The sequence below is a fragment of the Mustela nivalis genome (assembly GCF_964662115.1).
Source record: "Mustela nivalis genome assembly, chromosome: 18".
In the NCBI taxonomy this organism is placed as follows: domain Eukaryota; kingdom Metazoa; phylum Chordata; class Mammalia; order Carnivora; family Mustelidae; genus Mustela; species Mustela nivalis.
This window is the reverse complement of record NC_139037.1, coordinates 15,329,290-15,352,630: the sequence shown is the minus strand read 5'-3', so window position 1 is coordinate 15,352,630 and position 23,341 is coordinate 15,329,290. Positions and strand designations below refer to the sequence as shown.

The 23,341-nt window shown below is 41.2% G+C and overlaps 1 long non-coding RNA gene across 1 annotated transcript in view; it reads left to right on the top strand.

The window, feature by feature from the left end:
* The first annotated feature begins 7,881 nt into the window (after positions 1-7,881).
* Positions 7,882-23,341, top strand: part of LOC309853540 — a 328,591-nt gene continuing 313,131 nt past the window's right edge. The window contains exon 1 of the long non-coding RNA XR_014305806.1: positions 7,882-7,945. This is a non-coding gene — a long non-coding RNA (uncharacterized lncRNA). The remainder of the gene's footprint in view (positions 7,946-23,341) is intronic.

Genomic DNA, 23,341 nt, shown 5'->3' with positions numbered 1-23,341 from the left:
TGTGCCCCACATGGAGCCAGCATGGGGCTCAGTCCCATGATCCTGACATCATGACCTGAGCTGAAATCAGGATTCAGACACTTAGCTGACTGAACCACCCAGGCGCCCTTTAAAATGTGCATTTGTAAACTGACTTCCTTTGCAAATAGAAAAATTTTGGTTATCTCTGAAAAATCACTTTCAATCAGGGGCCTGGATACTCCCAAGAACTGGTTCACCACCTCATTTATTAGGAATGGCAATAGAAAGTTTGATTGTTTTCCAGCTTAATTTTTTCAGGGATGTGTGCATGTCATACAGTTCCACTTTCCAGGGGTCAGTGAGGTTAAATAGGGGAGAGGTTGTGGCAAGAGTATGGGTGGGAAAAGACTTAGCGTCAGATCTAGTATCCGACAGCCAGGACATGCAAATGCCAAAGTTTACATAACCAAGTCCTCCCTTTCTAGATTTGCTCTCCACATTGTCACAAGAAATGAGAAGGCAGACACTGCAATCGGCAGGTTGCAAGAAAAGGCGTTTATTCCCTGCACTGCTACTAAGCAAGGCGTGCAAAGTCACGATGGGTAGGAAGGAGAGCAGGTGGCAGCAGGGATATCTGGGCAGGGCTGACTTTTTCTCCAGAAGAAGCAGGGTTTTGATGGGCTGGTGATTTCTGAAAACTATTGGCAAGGTCATGGTAGGTCATGGAGATCATTAATTTTTTTTTTTTTTTTAAACAACCAGAGCAGGAAGAGAAACTCATTTTAAAATTACCTCCCATGGCTCCTGTGCATGTTCAGCAGCACAGATCAGAGCTTCAAGGGGGGTGCATGTGAAAGAGGTGAAACTGCATTCCCATGCTGCCCGCCCCCTTAAGATCCTATATTCCGCCGACTCCCCCAGTAAGTGTGGGCTTCCACTGTGAATAATTCAGATGATGAAGTAGGCTCAGTGAGAGTCAGCACCATGAAACACACAGAGCTGTGTGGACCGGAGTTTATAAATCCGTGACAGCTCATGGGTTTCAGAGCACTGGAGAGGAGGACAGGCCTGCTGCGGCCCCGGTGAGGGCACGTAGACCCCCTTGAATGAAGCTGTGGGCCAGGCACCTCTCCCCGACCAAGGAAGGCACCTCCCCAGGTCAGGTGCATTTTCGTTGCCTTTTCGGGAGAAGGCAGTAGGGCTGTCCGCTGTCGGCTGCAGCTGCCCCGTGCCGCTGACCTACATTACAGCTTTGATGATGCTTTTCTCCAAAGAGAGGTTTCAGTCTCTGGAATAGCCTTAAAGAGGCCTTTTCATCCCTCCTGGGAACTCTGTCTGCACCTTGGGATTGCAGCAGGGTCACCTCCATTCCGACAGCCGGGGAGAGCAGGAGGCTGCCGTTTGGCTCCTCCTCCCATCTTCTCATCAACCCCTTGCTTTTTTGGAAACACCATATCATTGCTTCATACAGATGCACTGTAAAAACATCACAAACAGCAGACCAGAAAAGCAAACTCAATTAGAAAGTTATGATAGAACAGAATCTATCCAGCACTTTGTCACCAACCAGGTACTATAAATTCCGCTTCTCCAAGTAGTTGGTTTTAATTCTTTAACTTGTGAGTGGGTGTCCTCAGGCTCCTTTTCCAGCAGATAATCATATACTTTTACCCATTTTGCCCATGCCTTTCCCCATCACCTGCCTCTGGAAACTGTTTTTTTTGTTTTTCTCTTTATCTATGAGGGTTTTTGTGGTAGTAGTTTTGTTTGTTTAGGTTCTACACATAAGTGATATCAAACAGTATTTGTCTTTCTCTGTATGATTTATTTCACTTAGCTTAATGACTTCAGGATTCATCCATGTTGTTGAACACGGCAAGATTTCCTTTTTTATGGCTCAGTAGTATTCCTATATATGTGCGTGCATGCACATAATGTGTTGATTTCCTCATACATTCAATAGTTAATTTGCTCCCATGTTTCAAATACCAAATATTGTAAATAATGCTGCAGTGAACTTGGGGATGCACATACTTTTTGAGATAGAAATTTTGCACCCTTAAGATAAATACCCGGAAGTGGAACCAGTGGATTATATGGTAGTCCGGTAGTCCTATTTTTAATTTTTTGAGGAATCTCCATACTGTTTTCCACCATTACGTTCCTACCAACAGTGCACAAGTGTTTCCTTTTCTCCATATATCCTTGCCAGTACCTGTTATTTCTGATCCTTTTTGTAGGAGCCATTTTGACAGGTAAAAGGTGAAATCTCATTGTGGTTTTGATTTTTATTTCTCCGGTGATTAGTGAGGCTGTGCACCTTTGCATTTACCTGTTGGCCATTTGTATGTCTTCTCTGGAAACCCTTTTCCAGCACATTCTTCTCTAAGTCTTCTTAGAATGCGGGGTTATTGCTATTGTGGATTTATAGTCTTAACACTATATGCTGCTTTCTGTCTCTGGATTCTTCTTTCTCTTCTAAGTGTTTCTATGTCTTTCTGGAACTAGTGCATTCCTTCCCTCTCCCTAAACTCATATGTTCATATGGTTGCATGTCATATAACCAAAGGCATGTGCTTTAAGCTCTTAAATTTCTTACCCATGTCCCTACCGTCCATGTACAATAGTTTCAGATTGACTCAGTTCAGTCAAATTCAACTGACATTTTATTTGATGAACACCACTTGTAAAGCCCTAGACTAGATGCCAAGGTGGTATGTGTGTGTGTGTGTCTGTCTGTCTGTCTGTCTGTCTCTTTCTCATTTCCTAGCTATTCATCCATCTTCTATTTACCTGAGGCGTAAGATATAAGGAATCATAGCTTGTAAGGTTTTTTAACATGCCCAACTTTTCTTCTTTTTTTTTTTTTAAGTTTTTTTTTTTTTTTAATTTGTTTATTTGACAGACAGAAATCACAAGTAGGCAGAGAGGCGGGGTGGGGGTAGTGGTGGAAGCAAGCTCCCTGCTGAGCAGAGAGCCCAATGTGGGGCTCGATCCCAGGACCCTGGGGTCATGACCTGAGCCAAAGGCAGAGGCTTTAACTCACTGAGCCATCCAGGTGCCCCACCAACTTTTCTTTTTGATATTTAATTAAGACTTTTCAACAATAACAACAGTTATACAATAAGAATCTTTTTTTTTTTTAAAGATTTTATTTATTTATCAGAGAGAGAGAGGGGAGAGAGCGAGCACAGGCAGACAGAATGGCAGGCAGAGGCAGTGGGAGAAGCAGGCTCCCCGCCAAGCAAGGAGCCCGATGTGGGACACGATCCCAGGATGCTGGGATCATGACCTGAGCCGAAGGCAGCTGCTTAACCAACTGAGCCACCCAGGCGTCCCTACAATAAGAATCTTAACCATCCACCATTACTTTCTCTGCCAAAATGGGATGAATGAAATTCAACAGGTTTCCCTATCATATTCTTTTCTTTACTCTTCTCCCAAAGGAGAATTTGCTTCATTCTTGTAATAAAAGATACTCATAATCCGAGTTATGGATATAATCATTTCCCTTCTTTTCACAAAGTCCCATCATGGAGTATTCTCAAGAAGGAAATTGGACTATTTTCAGTGTGCACATCCTTCCTGCCACTGCCTTATGCCTAACAGAAAGGTTACTATTGAGAGGTAGGGTGACTGAGTCATCTCCTAATCATAGACATTAAACCCTGGATCTTCCATTACTTAGGTATGAGATTTGGAGCAACCTATAGTCCTTGAATGTAAAATGGTGGCATAATAATAGTACCAAGTTTTTAGGGATTGTTAGGGCAATTAAATTGAATGAAATGATACATGTAATCTAGCACAGTCCCTGACATAGTACGTATACTTTAAAGGTATGTTGGAAAGAAAAGAGATGCTAGCATCCTGAGTGGGTAGATAAGCTATCTTAATTTTAAAAACAGATAATTTTTAGCAGCACTCAACAGATTTTATTGATGCAGATGATTTGGTGGTTACAGATATTCCCAAGTGTGTATTTGGATTTTTCCTAAATTTGGTTATCAGTGAATCTAAAGACTCTTGGACTGAGAAAAGAAAGGAAGGGATGAAAGGAAGGTAGAGGGAGAGAGAAATCAGTCCAAGGGTGTTGGTCAACATATGGATTTGTATCACATAGGTCAGGACAGATTTGCATAATGAAGATTACATATGGGCATTACTCATACCCAGTTGCTATGTGATATAGGTACCTATGTCTTGAATGCCCAAGGTTCCTGATGCCCCACCTGGAGCTGTCCAGTGGATGTAACCACTTTTCTTTCTCAGTTCACAGTGCTTATTTGTATCCATTAAGCATTTTTTTTTGTTACATCCTGCTTTCTTTTACAGTTATTTTCTATTTTGTGGAAGCTCAGTGCCTCTTTGCCCTGTCACGTGCTAGATGAAATTGGACAGAAGGCTGCCATTCATTCAGGCGAGGCTCAAATCTGCTGACAGGATGATGGATTCCTTCTACTCCAGAGGCAGCAAAACCCTAATAAGGGTTAGGGCAGTGCCCAGGCTGGAGGGGTTTTTGCAGAGTGGGATCTGGAGCTGTTGTTCCCCTTGGTCTCATTTTCCCAAAGCGGCATCTTTCACCAGTTCTTGAAAGGTGCACTGTTCTACAGGAAACTTGTCAAGATGGTGATGAAAAAGGGAAAGCGAAGAGAAAGCAAAAGTCTTTGTGGATAGGGTGAAGCCTGGAAACCTTACAACAGGATGTCCTAGTGTGGCCCCTTTTCTGTACTCTTCTCCCCTTCTACCCCCACACCAACCAGTGTTAGAGGGTGAACTACCCCACCTCTCACCCTCAAAGCTGCCCATCTTGGGAAAACTAGCTGTGCATCTGCATGAGGGCTGACCCACTTCTCCCTGTATTGCCCCTGAAGCCCCTCCCGTCCCTAGCTGAAGTAAAGCCATGGCATCAGGACCCTTGGGGATCCAGCTTGGTCTCCAGCTCTGATTCATTTCCTCTCACTATGTTGTGGCCACATGGACTTTTTTGTTGTTCTTCAAATGTGCGATCACATTCCTGTCTCAGGGCCTTTGCACTTTTGTTCCCTCTATTGGGAGTGTTCTTTTCTAGATGTTTCCATGCCTGATTTTGTTCAAGTCTATTATCAGATGTCACCTTCTCAGGCCTTCTCTGACCACCCCACACCCAAGCTAAAGAGTTTCCCCTGTCACTGTCTTTCTTCTTATTATGCTCTAATTTTCTTCCCATACCACTGGGCATTATATTGTACATGGAGCAGATTATTGTCTAACCCCCACAAGAATGTAAGTTTTATGATGGCAGGGACTTGGAGTGTTTTGTTGTCCGTTATGATGTACAGTGTCCAGGATAGACTCGGACACTGTACATCATAGGTGCTCAGTAAATTTGTTGCATACATGAATAAATAGTGAGTGATTTTTCACTCACCCATTGATCATACATCCCTTCATTGCATGGTGACTGAGAGTCAACAGTGTATAAAGACAAAGACATCATCGTCCTCACTTTCTAGGAGGTGGCAGTGGTGATGGGGAGATAGATATGTAAACAGAGATGAGTGAATGAATAGGTGTTTATGAAAAAGTTTTGCAGGTGCAATGTAGAACTATAAAAAGGGTATTTCCTCAAACACAATGTCAGAGAAGCAGCAGATAATATGCAGACATTAAGTATACTCACTTCCTTGAGAATTGAAGCCACATGGAAACATACTGTGTGTGTGTGTGTGTGTGGTGTGGTGTATATTTAATGGTTTGGCCATATAAAATTTCATAGAGTTTAGAGAAAGGCTCAAAATGGTTTTGCAGTGCTGTTACTGTATGTCAGAAAGGTGAAGAATTCACTCTCTTTCCCCCCAAATGAAATAGAAGCTGCTGCATTTTTCCCAGGTGGGCCCAGGCATTGTACAAGACCCACATATTTTTTAATAAGAAACTCACATTTGCTGTGATGCTAGGAGCTTCTAATGGGCCTCTGAGGGTTGTAAATTATATCAAATAATTTTCCAGATACAAAGCTGTTGTTTTTTAAAGGATGGAGATAGGAGGGGTAAGGATAAATCTTTCTTTGGGCCCTGAAATTATACCTTGTTTCAACCACATTCAATAAATCTTTGTGAATGTTCATTCATTCAACAAACATTTACTGGGTATCAACTATGTGAGTGGTGCCATCCAGGGCCATGGGGCCATTGTTGGTGGGGAAAAGTCTGTAGATCTTTACTGGAAAACTGCTAGAACTTAGTGTAGCTTTTTGTTTGTTTTAGCATTACAATTTTATTGCTGTTGTTTTATTCATCTTTATTGTAGCAAGTCAGATAATATAGAGGTGTATAAATATGCATTAAAAAAACTAATGTTCCACTCTTTCTCTTCATTCCTATCACCCATTGTAATTAATTTTTTCGGTAATTTGATGGATATCTTTCTATTCCATTATTTTAGTGTGCACACAAACACACACACATGCACATGCACACAGTTTTTCCTTTTTTAAAAATTCTGTTATAGAAGCAAATCCTGTAACGCATATTACTCTGAAATGTACTTCTAAAAACTTACTGATGTAAAAAGAACATCTTTCTAGACCATCTTCTTTTTATTAAGTTCATAGTTTTCTATAGAATTTGCATAATGCAGCTACCCATTTTTGTATTCTTAGACTTTTAGGTAAATCAAAATTTTTTTCTACAATATTCAGATTTTGAGTAAACATCCTCATACATATTTTCTTATATATCGGCGATTTTATTTCTATTGAGTGGATTCAGATGTGATTATCATGTCAAAGTGTAAATGAGTTTTTAATCTTTTAATAACCATAGCTTGATTACTTTTCCAAAACATTGTAGCAATTTCTATTTTCTTCAGAAAAATACGGGAGTGTATTTGTTCCTATTATTATCCCCAGCACTAGATGTCATCAATATTTTTAAGTTTTGTCAAGAATGACAATAATGGTGTGTCAATAAATGGTACCTCATTATTACTTTACTTTCAGTTACCTGACTATCCCCGGGGTTGGGCACTGTTTGTGCGTTTATTAGACATTTGCATTTCCTATATTATAAATTCCCATTCCCATCCCTTTGCATGTTTTTCTATTGTGTTTTCTTTTCCCCTTGATATGTAGGAACTCTGTGATAGAAATAATAATGGTTTGTTGGTCATGTATTATAAGCATATATGATAAATCATCCTGCAGATATATGTATCTGCTTATTTTTACAATTTCCATCTTTGTCTTGCTTAGAAAACATCCCTTATCAACCTTTTGAATATGGTGCTCATCATAAACATGACTTGGATAAGCAAGAGTCTTTGAATTAGAGTCATGCCTATTAATGGTGCTTTGTGGCTACAGGGTAGCATTTCAGGATCTGGTGCTGCCCCCTGGCAAAGATGTCACCTGCATTAGCCTTTTCCATCCTACCCCTCTCCCTGATTTTAGTGGAGACTTACTTGCTAGCCACAGACCTTGTGTCCTATCGTCAATGCCTGGGATCCTCCTGCTGGAAAATGTGTGGGATATTCCAAACCACAAAGTAAGACTACTGAAAGATGTGGTCATTATAAGACAATGCAGCATTTCCTAACATCTCTGGGCCATATCTCACTGTGGGAAACATCAATAGCAAAGCACCTAGAGTTTGGCAGTGAGCACCCTGGCTCACCCCTTCCCTATAGAACTGCGTCTCGATTGCCTTTGCTTTGTTGCTCTTTTTCACCCTCTTCCCTGAAGGGATTATTGGAATTGCCTAAGACCTCTGACACTTTGGTACTTTACCCTGGTAGGTGGGTTTTCTACAGAATCAATTTGATGCAATTTTGCCATGTATTTTGCACCTAGAATCTTGTTGGGGTATGATTTCTGTGGTCCGGGGCGTTGAGGACTTTGGCATGTCCCTATGGTAATGGAGTCATTTGTTTCTCTTGACAGGACTAAAGGACTGTCCTTCAAATTCATAAACAAGGACGACTGCTGACCAGGGCAGACTATTAGGTGAGTTTCTCAAAGGATGAGGATAGTTAGGAATTTATAGATTGTAATGAACATTTTCCCTGTTCTTATGACTGAGCTGTTAGAGAAAGCTAGAACATTAGAGCCATGGGAAAGTTTGGGCTGGGAACCTGAGGCAGAGAGAAGTAAAATGGATTCACACAAGTCTCTTCACCCATTACTATACATTAGTAGTCTTTGTGGGTTTAGGATAGCCACAGACACAACAATAACAGGTAAATAGAAATAGGTTCAAATGGACACATCTCTGTATGTGTATTATCCTATCAGTGGGACACAGGCCAAGTCCAGAATTATTGAAGGTAATTCAGAGCCACAGTTCAGAGCCACAAGACCATCTGGATCTCTCCATTTACAGCTGGCGAGATGGAAACACAGGCAAATAAAGTGATGTGCCCCATCTTAATGTAGTAATTGGCAGCACTGTCAAAACTTGAATCCATATGTCCTGACTTTCTGGTCTCAGTCCTCTCTCTACTGCCTCGTGCACCTCCTGGCTGATGTATGTAGTTGCAGGAGTAATTTTTTTTGGTGAAGAGTAAAGATTGAAGACCAGCTCTTTTGGGGGACCAGTATCTATTGGGGGATAGGATTTATTGCCACTCTCATATATATCCCTTTAACCTGCCTCCCAGCCAAGGAGGATTATGTTGTCTTGTTGCTTTATTCAGAAAATGTGTATTGGTTATTTCCGATGCTAGGGGCTTAATAAATATGTGTGGCAGTTCATTCAGTGTTGAACTGATTTGCATTGTTAAGGTACCAGAGGTGGGGAGCTGAGCAAGTGACTGAGCAAGTTCATTTTACCAGTTAGGATAGAAGATGCGGTACACTGAAAATACACAAATCCGTTCTTAACCGTTCCGTTAAAAACATATGCTATATAATTGAATATAAGTACAAATAGAAGACACCTGGTACAGCTTGTTCCAACTTCTCTTTTATTAGAATCTAAGTGGTAACATTCATTTCCAGGCAGTGTCACTGATGTTGGTTTTGTTCATTATTAGGATGTGGTAGTTATTGCACTCTGAAAGGAGAAGCCCTGGGTTTATAACTGCCAGGACTGGCAAGGGACTGAAGAATGACACGCACCAGCTTATGCCCTTTTATAGAGTCAGTGTGTCAGAAATCATCTTCAGGAAGCAGAGTGTTCCTTCCCTGTGGCTTGTGTTCCCAGGAGGAGGATGGACACTTTTTCTCCTTTGGCTGTAGATAATAGTATGGACTTGAGCCCTGAAGATGCTGTCTGATTTTGGACCCTGATTTGGGGCCCAGGGGCTGCTGGAGGTGGGCAGCTGGGAGGCTGATGTGGTTGTGGCTGTGGGCCCCGTGAAGCCTGCTGAGAGAGCACCAGGGCTGGCAGGCCGGTGGGCTGGTGGGCTGGCGGGCCAGCGGGAGCTCTGACGTTTCATTATTCCGATTGTAAATGGCATGATGAGGATTTTTGGATGGACTTCAGAACAGGTGGAAAGAGAAAAAAGAAGAAAAAAGGCGCACTGTAAATTACAACAATAATTTATAAGCTACCGTCGAGCACACTCACACCATGATCACAGTCCCTAATAAATACATTCCTGTGACTTATGAGGCTATAAGAATCCGCTCACTGATTATTTCGGCGTTAAGTTGTTGCTGTTATTATTACCGTGCATGTTTGGTAATGAAGAGCAAAAATCGATATTGGGGTGTTTTGATTCTTTTAATAAGGAGAATAAAATTCTTATCCTTTCCTACATCCTTTACACCTTAACTAGAAACAGTTTCAAAACCTGGAGATGGAAGATTGACTTTGGAGTTTATCTTTTTCTATTTCCTGATCTGCTGGGGGAGGTTTCAAGGCAGACCTGTAGTCATATCAAGTCACTTTCCTGTGTTCTTTTTCCTCCTGGGAGTAAGGGAGAGGCTATTTTGTTCCCTCCAGGAAGCTCTGTGTAGAGTGTTAGCTGTCTCAAGGGGAGCCATGGAAGCAACAGGTCCATAAGGAGTCTATACCACGTTCCTAAGCAAAAGGAGCATCTCGCCTCCCTTATCCACCTTTGTGGATGAGAATGCTGCTCTAAAGGGAAGGAAGGTCAAAGAAATCTCCCCCAGTTCCAGTTCTATCACTAGATGCTTTATAGCTAACATAAATGTCGTTGGCTATCACAATATGGGCCTACTTGAGAATTCGACTCTGGGCTTTTTTTTTTTTTTTTCTTTTCCATATACACCTAAACAGTATCTTACCATTTTCAAAAACATTTTTGTTGCTTTTTCTCATTTAATCATTGTATCATTTGAAGTGGCTATTAGTCATTGCCGTTTTCAGGTGAGGAGAGTGAGGGTCAGAAAGGAGGTGGGTTTCTTAAGGTTGCCTGATTATGGGGGGGATATAGATCCAAGTTTCCAATAAGAAGAGTATTATTCCCACTTCTCCGGGTTAGTGCCTCTGGAGTAGCACAGCATTCACTGGGGGTCTAGACAGGGGCTTGCTTCTACATTGTCCCACAGAATTTAAATAGATACATCAGATTCAGTGGAAACTTTGAAGAATCTTGGTGCTTAGATCAGGTTCCCTTGGGGAACGGTTGACAGAGAGAGAAATTGCTGTATGCTGGGAGTATGTTTCTGATTACTTAATATTAGCAGACCATTTGTAACTCAGACATCAGGTAGGGTTTTAGTGTCCTAAAATTCCTAGAAAAGTTGGCTAAGCTCCTACCCCGCTCCAGATACGTCCCATGTAAAAACATGGCCCTTTTCAATGCTTTATAGATGTCCAAAGGGCTTATGGATCCTTGTGTTTGCGTTTGGCCTGCAAGCTCCCATTTCTGTGGAATGAGTTCATCTGGGAAATTGTCTCAGGGCTCCTCTTTTGTCTAGGATGTATGATACAGCTAAGGAATGTGGCTGTCTTCCTTTTCCTTCAGACCAACCACTCAGGCAAGGAGTGTGTATATGTGCGATATATAGAAGGCTACTGATGCTTTGGTAGGGCACGGGTGTTTACACATCACCCCTTGGGTCCTTTTTCAACTTTCCTGCCATTTTCCAAGACTCCCTATACTCTTGCCCTTCTTTCCTCACTTGTCCCTCTGCCCCAAATTCGTATCTGTTCTGAATGCATTTCAGTTTAGCTGCTTTCTTTATTTCCTTCTGACAAAAGCTCTGAGGGTCTCACCTTCTCTGCAAGTGCCTTATCAAGGATATTTTCCTCAAAAAGGCTGTTCCATAAAAGGAATTCTGATGCCAGCTGAGGCCATGTTTTCCAAACTACTGCATAAATAAATAGTTAAACAACAAGGAACTGAGTCTTGGATGTACATTGGAACAGTGGTAGCTGTGATATTAATATCTTACAGATATTGAAAGTTTTCATGTTGCCAGCATGCTTTGTCTATATATATTAGTGTATTCTATCCATAGAGTAATTCCTATGATCCTGATTTTCAGATGAAGAAACTGAGGGTCACAGAGAGCCAGGAAGAGTGTGCAGGCTCCCTGACATTTTTAGAGCTCTTTCCCCACCATGTCAGTATAGGTCTAATTCTATTCCAGTCTATACTGCCACACTGGTTGACTTCGGTGTTTTGTTGTCACACAATGAATCAAACTTGAAAATTTCAGCCATCTCTGACTTATATTTGCTGCTGGACTCCATGGATCTTAAGCTCTCAGGAACTGACTTTTTGGTTTTTGACAGCCCTAAGCATTCAACCACCCTAGATCCCCAGCCTTTTGTCACTTTCTGGAGTTCCAGAAACACTGTGCAATGAAGGCTGTGCCTCACAGGACCAGGTTATGAGGCCATGTCACGTGTGTAACCTGCTTCTTTAAAACTTGTGGACTATTTCTCTCTGTGTTCATTGACGGCTACAACCAGCCTGCATGGACATTGTTTAGTTGTTTGTTTGTTTGTTTGTTTTCCTATGTAACATTTCTTCAACCTGGAAATGCTTTATCATGTGACTCAAGGATATGTTTTGGCCCCAGCAAGGCAGGGGTTAAAGTGATTTTACCCACAGGATGTCATGAAACAGCTGTGAGACAGTTTTTGGTCCTCTTCTCCATGTCTTTATGTAGTTGTCCCTGCTCTCTCTCCCAAGTATGCATTATCTGGACCATTATGGAACCCATCAGCAGAGGGGCCATGACTTCTGGCTGACCTTGGCCTGCTAATGCCCTGCCATGCACTCCATTTACTAGGATATGTAGAGGTGACTACAGCCTTCTGAGACCCTTGGACGCTTATAGCTTTGTCAGGCCCTTACCTCTTTTCAGTGGCATTGGGTGACTCCTAGATCCTGCTGGCATTTTTCTTCTCAGGTGACATGTGTGCTCACTCAGAAATGAAAACTCCAGAACTGTGGTTGGTCTGTCTTATTGGAAAACCTGTAATTTCCCACTGCTTGGCCTGTTTTCCTTGGATGATAGGCTCTAACAAGGAACAGTGAGAATATGAGGAAATTGGTTAATATCTTTGCTAGCAGCAACATTATTTTTTTATATTTTCAGGGGGTGGGGGCATCTAGAGTTGAATTGCCTTGATACTTCTAAGTCTCTCTCTTCTTATCTTTTAAACTTCATATTCATCCCTAAATTGACTATAGCTGTGCAAAATGTTTAATGGTTTTGGTAGTATTTTGTAGTATTTTTGTTAATCTCGCTCTTTTTTTTTTTTTTCCCCCTGACCATGGGCACTAAAGAAAAAAATGTCAGTATGCTCTGCATTCAGAAGCAAAAGAAAATTAGATACCTGTTATGTAATATGCTCACAATATTATATAACAAGTCTTTCCACTGGATATAATGCTCCAAGCTGTTTTGTTCTCCATTTGCTGTGATTCATTTAAGTGTTGGATGTTAAACTGGTCTATTTACCAAGCTCAGAAATGTATCAGGTTGAACCCTATGAATTTGCTGATTATGTAGATCAAAGCACTAAGATACAGACAGTTTTATAGGGTCCAACTTATAGCAGTAGCACTAGGGAAAAGCAGATTGGAAGCAAGAGGGATCACCCAGCGTCTCTCCCTGTCTCCAGGCAGGATTGCATTGCAGTCAGACTCAGAAGAACCTCTTAACTCACACTTTTTAACATTTGTCGTCAATGAGTAAGATCCCTTCTACTGCTGAGGGTTAGTTAAGGGGTTACTATCACTATCAAAGCAGGGAATGGGTCGTTCTGGAAGATCCACTGAAGTGTCAGTTATGTCTGCTCTTTAAGATCTTAAAGTATATGTCACACATTGTGTCTCTTAGTAACATGATTGGGTTTTTATTTTTGTATTTTTTATTTTTAAACAACTATTAAATTTGGGTATATTTCTCTTTTAAAGGGAGATTTTAAGACATTTTTCCAGTTTATTGGGATATAATTGATAGGCATCACCATATACATTTAAGGCGTACAGTATAATGGTTTGACTTGGATATATTGTGAAATGATGACTGCTGTGAGCATCCATCATCTCATGTAGATAAAATAAAAGGGAAAAGCATACAAAATATCTTTTTTTCCCTTATGATGAAAACTCTGGATCCACTCTCTTAACAACTTTCCCATATATTACAGAGCAGCGTTAGCCTCAGGCATCATGTCTTACATTATATCCCTAGTACTTACTTATCTTAAAACTGCAAGTTTGTAACTGGCTGCCTTTCCGCAGTTCTCCCCCTACACTCTCACTCCTGCTGTACACAAATCTGATCTCTTTTTCTGTGAGTTCTCTTCTTCTTTTGGATCCACATATAAATGAGATCATACAGTATTTGTCTTCCTCTGAATTCACTTAGTATATAGTACCCTCAAGGTTGGTCTGTGTTACTGCAAATGGCAGGATTTTTCTTTTTTTTTTTTAATGGCAGAATAATATTCCATGGAGTGTCTGTGTTTGGGGGGGGGGGTTCGCATTTTTTTTTTTTTTTTTAAATTTATCAGTTGTTGGAGCTTTAGGTTGTTTCCATGTCTTGGCTATTGTAGTGCTGCTGTAAACTTGGGAGTGCAGATAGCTTTTCAACTGAGTGCTTTCATTTCTTTTTGATATATTTGATTGGGATTTTAACAACATGGAAGGATTTTTTATTCCTTTCACCTCCTGCCAACCAAATATGCATTTCCATGTTCACCAGAAACCAGCGAAGTCTGGCTCTGATTTGCAACCTGCTGGAGACTCTCTCTCAGATTTTAGCCTCAAACGTAAAAATATAAGTTGTTAAACAGCTTGCTTGGCTACCTTAGGAGGTGGCTCCTCTAAATGAAGAGATCGAATCTGCTTTACTCAAGCAATGAGATTTCCAGACAAAGCAAAGTCATGGTGATAGCCTCTGGACTCTAGGTAGAGTTCTCAGCATGTATATCAAAGCCAGATGCTCAGGGTGTGTGCCCTTCCTCCTAGACTCCTCACTGTGTCAGAGCCTGCAACTTCTCCCCACTCCCACGGGCCCTTGGCCAGCAGTTCATGACACCCAGAGATTTCAGCTCAGCACGCGTGTTTGCTTAAGCCAGTACCTTTTCCAAGCACTGAGCTGGACTTACTCGGTTGTTGCCTGTAAAAATGTAGCCACCCAGTCCTGGGTGTGTTCACTGTAGCATGAGTTTTAGGTACTAGAATTTTTTTGCAACAAAGAGCATGAAGGCAGCCTCTTTTCATTTGTCTAGGAACTGAACTCAGAACTTTGTACACCATGATGTTATTCCAACCCAAAAGATACAGGGTTGTGGGCTATATGATAGAAAATTTTATGCAATATGTAAACTCTGCTTAAATGGGATAAAAACACCCAATATAGTTCTTGGCCCCCTACAGACTTCTGCCAGATGCCAAAACGGCATAGAATAATTAGCTAAAAAGGAAAGAGGAGAGGCTTTTGGGTCAGGAGACCTACGCTCAGGCCACTTGTACATGCCTGACCTCAGGCCACCATTTCATAGCTTTTGTTCCCATTTGCAAAGTGGGGTCCCTGTACCACTCAGGATTGTGCCGTGTGCATAAAATGCAATTGTGGGAGCAACAGTGCTTTGAATAAAGGCTGGCAGAACCTAAAGGTATTGGTATCTTTTACCCTCCAGGTCTAATTCTTATTAGGCTTCAGATGTTTTTCCATAATCAGACAAAAGATTAGGCTAATATGTCTTAGAAGTGGATGTTTCCTAAAATTGATGAGCAGCTCTGAGGCTCCACCAGGGTCTTTCCCTTTGGGAAGCAGCTGTGGCAGTAAAGGGCTTAGAGGGGTTTGTGGCAGGCTGGGGTCCCCTATTATAGAAGACACCCCTTCCCCACAAGTCCTATGTCCCCTCCCTTCTTCAGCTTGTCATTAATGAGGGAACTTGGTCCAAACCCAGTGTTCCAGGGTCTGAGGAAAGCCATAGCCTACGTAAATCATTTTCCTGTGGCCTTTAACCTAAAAAGATTACATTTCAGGGGTGTGGGGTAGAGGAGGGTGAGCAGCAGAGGACCAGCCTACTGTCAGAGGACAAAATCAAATTTTGTATGTGATGTTGCTGCATTAAATGGGCCAATCTTATGTCATGTAACATGTGAATAATGGCTCTAGCATGTGATGTCAAAATTTTCCACACGTCTCATAAATAAATCCAGCCACACCCCTCCCCCCACCCACCACCCAAAGGCTATCCGTTTTTGAACCTCAGCTTGCATCCCAAATTAAGAATGCGTTCAGATTCAAGGTTAAAGGTACAGTGTCCCCTTTCAAAAGGCACATGTCAGTGTTTCTGCTGAGAATGATAAATAACATTTGAAACAGGCTATCAATTGTCAAGACTCTTCCTACCTTCCATTCTTCCTCTTCTTTTTTTTTAAACTTAACTTTGCTGGTTAGTTCTGATGCTTTGGAAAGAATAGATATTATGTTAGGCCAACACTGGATGGGATTTTCTTTAAAGAAAACCACTTGAGATCCCTAGGGGAGAAAAATTCCACAGTCCGATAGCCTAGTGGCCTTCCAGAGTGAAGGAGCTACATACAGCGCAGCTACAATTAGTATTGGCAGCAGAGCCAAGCCAAGCACTTTTTCTAGCAAGAAGCCTATATTCTTTCGAGACCTGTCCATTCGCATGGAGATACCACGCACAGATCTGACATTAGTCAGAAAACCTGAAACTCTGTTGTTGTTTGCCAGGGAGATGCTTCCTTTTCATTATTGATTGTGACCAACACAGGTGACTTTTGGAAATAAGAATCCAGACTGTCCTCCAGTCCAGCACATTCAGTATCAGCCGTAAATGTACAGGGGGATTTTTCTACAAAATCTAGCCTTGTCGAAAGCTCCTTTGCTGAAGCAAAGCGGCCTCTTTATTTCCTCTAAAGGACAGAATGCTTTTTTTTGTTTTGTTTTTCCATTTTCCAGAGGGTCAGGAGGAGGCAAGGCGCATGATGGCCGAGAACCAGAGCAAAGAAAAGGAGGGGAATTTGGCTTGATTTTCTTAGAGGCTCAAGTCCCCTTGTCTGCTCTCTCGGTCCCTCCCTTCTCCCTGCACCTCACAAACAAAGGCAGCATCATTCTCAGATAATGCCGCGTGTGTCAGAAGCGAACGTTCTGGGAATGTACATGGTGACCTGCTCTGTGTAACAAACGTCAACCCCAAACCATACAGAAGTCGCTACATCTGTTTTGGCTTTGTTCGCAGCACAGAGGGGAGGGGGGTGCACTCCATGGTCAAGGGCCAAACTACATGTCATATTTCATTACCTTCATTAGCTACTACAGAAGGCTGCATTCAAAGAAAACGTTGGTATTAACTCTTGAGCCGCCAGCCTTTTCTGACAGTCATTTTCACCTTCACCCACTACTTGCCGATCACTGTGCATTCATGCTGTGGGCTCTGATTTAACTAAACTGTAAATCAGTCCTGAGGTCCATGATTTCACCTTCCTAAAGGAGGCAAGCTACTGTTTTATCCTAGGTAGCTACTTACAGGACGGCAGAACATCTGGAACCTATTAGGGCAAATGCTAGTGTAAACCCAATGGGGAAAGCGTATTTAGAATTAATAAAACTTTCCCTTCTTGTTTTGTCCGCAGTTGTCTTTTTCTTTCCTTCCTCACATTATTTCTGTGATTTAGTATTGCCAGCTCTGTTCCTGGTGGCTGAAGTGAAATAAGATGATACTGATGCCTCGCTCTTTTCGGAGAGCTTTTCTTGTGATGACATCAGTGGAGCCTCGCAGTCACGGTCCTTGGACATAAGAACCCATTCCACCATATTCATGTTGTCTTTCTTAAGCTGTACTTTGCACTTACTGAAATAAAAGTGGGTACAAGCATAAAGTAGATAATTCAAGGCTGTAAAAGTGGTCTGTTTTCATGCTGCATATTGAATGCATCATGATTCTATTTTAAATCCTCTATGGCCCATACGTGCTGTTACTTAATATTATGAAGAATGGCCAATCGGCCAGCATAGGTCAGAACACACCTGGACTGTGGAATTAGAGGTCTGGAATTTGATTCTTCGTCCTGGCTCTGCTATTGATTTATCTCCTGGTATCAGACAAAACTCATGCACTTAATTCTTCCATCTGTAAACTGTGGCTCATTATACCATTACAAGGGTTCTAGGAGTTCAAAAGATTTCATTTGAGGACACTCCTAAAAGCCGTAAGAGGACAATACTTTAGAATACAGCATTTGGAATACAATAACATTTCTTTATTTTTATTACTAAACCAGTAAGTTGCATGTGTAGTTTCAGACCAACAACATCATTATCACATAAGAACTGGTAGAAATGCAAATTCTTGTCCTGAAATCTTGGCCTGAATGTACCTACTGAGTCAGAAACTCTGTGGTGCAGGAATTCTGATGTACCCTCAAGTTAGAGACCTGCTGATCAGTACATTTGGCTTCTAATCCAGGAGTTAAATCCACAGAGCTCTCTAGGCCCAAGTATTGAAGTGGAAGCTCAGCTCTCCAAGGATTGAAATGTTACTTCTGAACACCTCTCTAGATCTATAAGTAACACGGGTCCTCTGTCATTCTTATTTGTGGGCAGTGCCGAAACAAAATTGCTTTTCTGGTTTGGAGATGCGTTTCATGATTTGGCTGAACATTATTGACTTGCTAAACTCCATAACGCACTTTGTAAGCTGGTGTCTGTCTCATGGCATTTTGGATACAGTTTAACCTTCCAGGAAAATAAATTTATAATGAAGATGGACTCCCACCACCAGAGTAAAGGCATTAAGCTTAGATTTGGGACTCAAATGTACACAGAGGCAGAATGATGCCATAGAAGGCATCTAGAACTTATCTGGAGTTGGGACACTAATACAAACATAGTTTGCACATTATCCACTTGGAGGCAGAAAGAGTGAAGTGGAAGAGAATAGTATTCATGGTCAGAAATGCTATGCTTTCTTTGGTGCGTCCCACATGTCCCTCTTCCACATTTTACAGGAGTTGTTGTAAAATAAAAACTAACCATGCAGTGGACACCCAGATATGTGATCTAGTTTGGTAAATCAGTAGCACTGTGTAAATTCTAAGTGCAGGAGCATCCGCTATAGGTTGGCTTTTAGTATGTATCTGTGTCTAATGCTCCTCTGTGCCTATAATGCCTTTTTTTTTTTCCCCATAAAGGAATGAAAAATTATACTCTCTCTCTCATCTCCTTTTGGTATTTCAGGTTTCCCTAAGATTCAGGACACATTCGGAATCTGAGAGAAAGGCCACCAATTAGGACGATTTTTTGGTTCCCATTTTTAACCTCAGACCAGCCAACTCATTTCTCCCTCCTTTGAATTTGTCCCTAAGTTCGGTCTTACAATGAGACCTTTTGCATGGCAAGTTTAAGCCTGGAGCAAATTTTTATGGCTGAATTATAAACCCTTGAAAATAGGGGTTTATAATGGAAACGCTGACACAACCTTAACTCTAGCAGTGAGAGCGCAATGTAATAATAAATGAGGCAGAACAGCAAAGTGCTGCTTTTAATTTATCATTTAGTAGAAGAAAAAGGCCTTGTTTACTTCTTCTTTTTCATCTTCTTCTCTGCTTCCAAGACTTGCAACCATTATTTTGAAATGTATTTTATAATAAAACTCAGTGGTTATGTTGCCTAGGGCTTGAGTCCATTTTTGAAAGGGAGAAAGAGAGAGAGAGAGAGAGAGAAATTTTTGAGGCCTGAGAAGCATATTCTGTTGACTGATTATGTTTTGACGGCACAGTTGCTGCCTGGGATGCATTTATCGTGGAACAGATCAGCTACTCTGCTATGATCCAGAAATGCCCTGAACATATGATCCCGTTTGGACATGTCTACAAGAGTAGCAGTAAGAGTAATAATAATATTTGAAATGCCTTCCAGCTCTTTTAATTCCAGACATTCTAGACTTCTTTTAATTCAGTGCGTTTTGAGCATGTGGATTATAGCCTTTGGAGTCACTTAAGTCATGTAGCTTCATATCATCCCCTATTCCCTGCATTCCCATTTTGTGGATGGAGGAGCTGAAGTCTTTCATTATCATTGTGATTTCTAGAAATTCACTTCGGTCCTTACTAGGTCTTTGTATGCTAAGCACTGGGCTGGGATACAAAAGAGCATGGCCATTCATCTCCTGGAACTTAGAGCCTAATGGGCAAAGCAAACATGTAACAAACAAAAAATAATGGTGTAAAACATCACAACAATAGAAGCCTGTTTTAAAGTCACTTTATGACATGGGTGTTCACCTACTTCTAATCCCAACTCCATCATTCCTCTTTCTTCAGAAGGGCCCACGGATCCAAAATCTTTAGCATACCCCACTTGAGTATTTTACGGTCTGTGTGCCCAGGATGGTGACCTTTATAAATGTAACGAATTCCTTCCTTTGTCCTGTAGCTTCTACTTTGGTTTGTTCAATAGGAGGGCTCTGTAGAATGGGAGGCAGTAGGAAAGCAAGGTCATAGTATTTATCCCTCTGGCTTTCTCCCTTTTGGGGGCAGATTTGGTTGCATTTCTCTATTGAAGACCATAGCTCCTGGGTGCAGCCCTTTCCAACAACTACTACTCTTGCCAGGTACTGGCAACCCTGCCCTCCTTGGCACCTTCAGGCCTACGGGTGGTAATGGTTCCTGTGCTCTTGCTAGCCCAGGGGTGCTGCTGCTTCACTGTCCCTTGTGGGTTTCCCCAAACCCAGCTCACATCTTGGCAGATAGTCTCTTCATTAAATTCTACTCAGTATCCCCATTTGAGTGTGTACAAATTGTTTCCTACTGGGCCTCTGGCTGATGCAAGAATTAGACACAGCACACCTGTGTGTGCACACACATATGCATACATATACTTTAAGAAAACAGAGTATTTAAGCAGAAGATTTATAGAGTGGGTCTATCCAATGTTGGGATTTGTGGTGAGTACATTATGAAGTCACTTCTTAAGATTCCTAGGCCGGATAATGCATCCATCATGCAAGGCGGCAAGCCCCTGAAATTACATCAGATTTACAACATAATAAACTTTCATTAAGATGAAGCTACATGAAACTTATTCCCTTTTAGTCCCAGGACTAAACAAATGCTGCTTGAATGCTTAATGAAGCCAGATCTCTCCCAAATTGGTAATTGTTGTATGAGGACGTTAGGATGAAACCAGGAGACACAGAACATGTGACTCCTTGGAACATCCTGGTAGCTGATCAGTACTTACATAGTTGGCCTCCATTTTCCTCAGCCATTCACAGTGAGAGACATGAGGCTCCTCACTGAGGTTGATCTGGGCTTGCACCCACCATACAGATTCCTGAGTGCATTTTAATCATCATGTGTCTTGTGCTTTATTGAAAGGTTTACATTGTTTGGTTGCTTCCTTCTCTGATATTGCACTGGATAAATCAGTTGTGATAATTCCTCGGCATTTCAGAGAGCAAATACTCCAATGATAGAATGGAAGTGGTTCACCACTTGGAGGCATCCCCCAAAAAGACATAATTCAGGAACATGGCAGCTTGAACATGTAGGTTTATCTCTGTGCTCTTAGCCTCACTGAAATGACAGTTTAAGTATAAAATATAAAACCACAAAGACAACAAACATAGAAGAAAAAGTGATGGCAGATAAGAAGTGTCAACAAAATTTTGGAAGCTGAAAAATAATCAGACTGATGGTAACTAATTTAGCAGATAATAGAAAGGTAGAACTACATGCCTGCAAAAGACAAAGTCAAGAATTGAGCCAATTTGGGGTGCTAGAACATAAAGGTTCTGCTATTGGAGACCCTGCCTATCTCTGCAAGTGTGGGAATGGGTAGGACTGGGAATAGAACTGTTTGGAAGTTGGAGAAAAGAGAAGTGATCTTCTAGATTCCCTCACCCTATACTACTTTGCTGAACTTTATCAGAATCTTAGGTTCTGGAGAGGCTATTGAATAGGGTCTCACTTGGGGATTCAGGCATAGGTGAGTGAGGGACACTAGTCTCACTGCACATGAGGATTAATTGAAGTCTGTGTGCTGAATGATGACACATCTTTGCTCCTGTCTGCCATCTGGTTGGGAAACATTGTTGATCAGCTCCAGGCTGGAGACTGGAGGATTCCTCCCTGAGGAGTTGAAGATTCCAAGAGGAAAGTTCTACAGATACTGTCAGCTGGGATTTCAGGGAAACGACCAGATCTCCTCCTAAATGCAGAGGACATCAACCCCCCACAGACCTTCCAACAGCTTTTTAAAAAGTGTCTATCTTAAAAATATAAATGAAGAGTGTTCCTCCAGATACTTGAGGAAAACTTTATCTTGATGACAAGAACAAGCAAAGAGAGAAAGGAACTCAGAGGCGATGGAAACAGGGCAGAACACCATCGAAAATGTAAAAACAGAATTAAGATACTCAGATGAGGGGTGATGCCACATCCATCGAATAAGAGTGGTATGGTGTTTTTGAAAGAGTTCAAGATGAGAAATAGCACCCAGGTACTAAGGAAACAAGTGAATATGGCAGAAATTTCATACAAAGATTAAAAGTTTCAGAGAGTAAAATGGTTCCAATCAACATCAGCTTTTTCAACAGAAGTTCTGGAAACTAGAAAACAGTAAACCTTGAGCAAAAATTATTTCCAGTGTAGAACTTAAGAACCAAACTGCTGCTTAAGCATGATGGTAGGATTTACCTCCCATGTCCCTTTTCTAAGAAAGTTATCGAAGGGTGTACTTTCCTGATGAAGATGAAAGAAACTAAAAAAGAAGCATGAAGATAAAAAAACAACAAAAACAAACAAACAAAAAAAACCAGATGATTTAACACTAGAAGGAGGCAAATGGGATTCTTGGGATAATGGAGAAGAGGCTTTGTAGGATGACTGTTGGTCAGAAGGGTGAAAATAGAAACCTAGTCTAGTTTAGAGTAGTAAGACATAGGGCCCTAGGATCTCTCTGAGGGAAAAAAATGATTAGGATAGTTAATCTGATGGGTTTAAACATATTTGTAAGAAATTCATAAGTGGCCAGAATTGGGGGATAAATTAATTATACATATGTAGAAAACCAAGCAGACAAAAACAAACAAACCCCAAAACAAAAACCAAGACCATTCCTAAGTCCTGGAAAAATAATAAAATTGTGCCCAGAAAGAACTATAACTATAATAAACCACAAAGCATGTGTGAATAATGTTTGTATGGTAATAATACAATTACAATATAGACAGAAAGTGTTTTGTTAACAAAAAAAATGTTATAAACTATATCAATAGAATGGCACGGGTATATACATACATGCACGTGCTTAGAGTTATAAGAGATCTGAATCCTCATTTTCCATAGTGTGAAGTCATTAGATAATAGTAAAAAGAGCCCAAATCAAGAAACTAAAGAAAATCAGATTAGTTTAGAAAAAGGGAGGCAGACACCAGTAGTAAGTGGGAGATTGCTCTAGGGAGCCGGAATCAGGACTGGAGAGAGGGTGAAGTGAGGAATTGCTATTCCTCTTTAGAGGCCTTGCAGAAGTACTTGTATTACATGGATAATTTTGTAAAAGGTAATTTTAAAAACAATTCTGCAAGTCAGAATATGTCTTTTTCATTTGTTTGTTTTTCTTCTTTGGTCATGGTTAAGGAAAGGGCTCATGATGATATGTATTGGTAGTGCTATCTGAGTGTCAAGCACTCAGTTAAATACTTGACATGCATTTTCTCATTTAATCCTCTTGATAGTCCTGAGATGTCTCTTTTGCCCCCTTTTAGAGATAAAGGAATTTAAAGTTCAGAGAAGATAAGACATTTGCTCAAGTTCCGTAGCTCTCTCTCATTCCAGAGCCCAGATGTTTGCCTTCCTCGTCTCCCCTACCTGCCATCTCTCCAAGACAGCCAAGCATCTTCTTCCTGTGATCTGCTCCCCTCTCCATATTTTTAGTAAGGCTTTGCTCATGCTATTCTTCCCACCTAGAGAATACTCTTTCCTG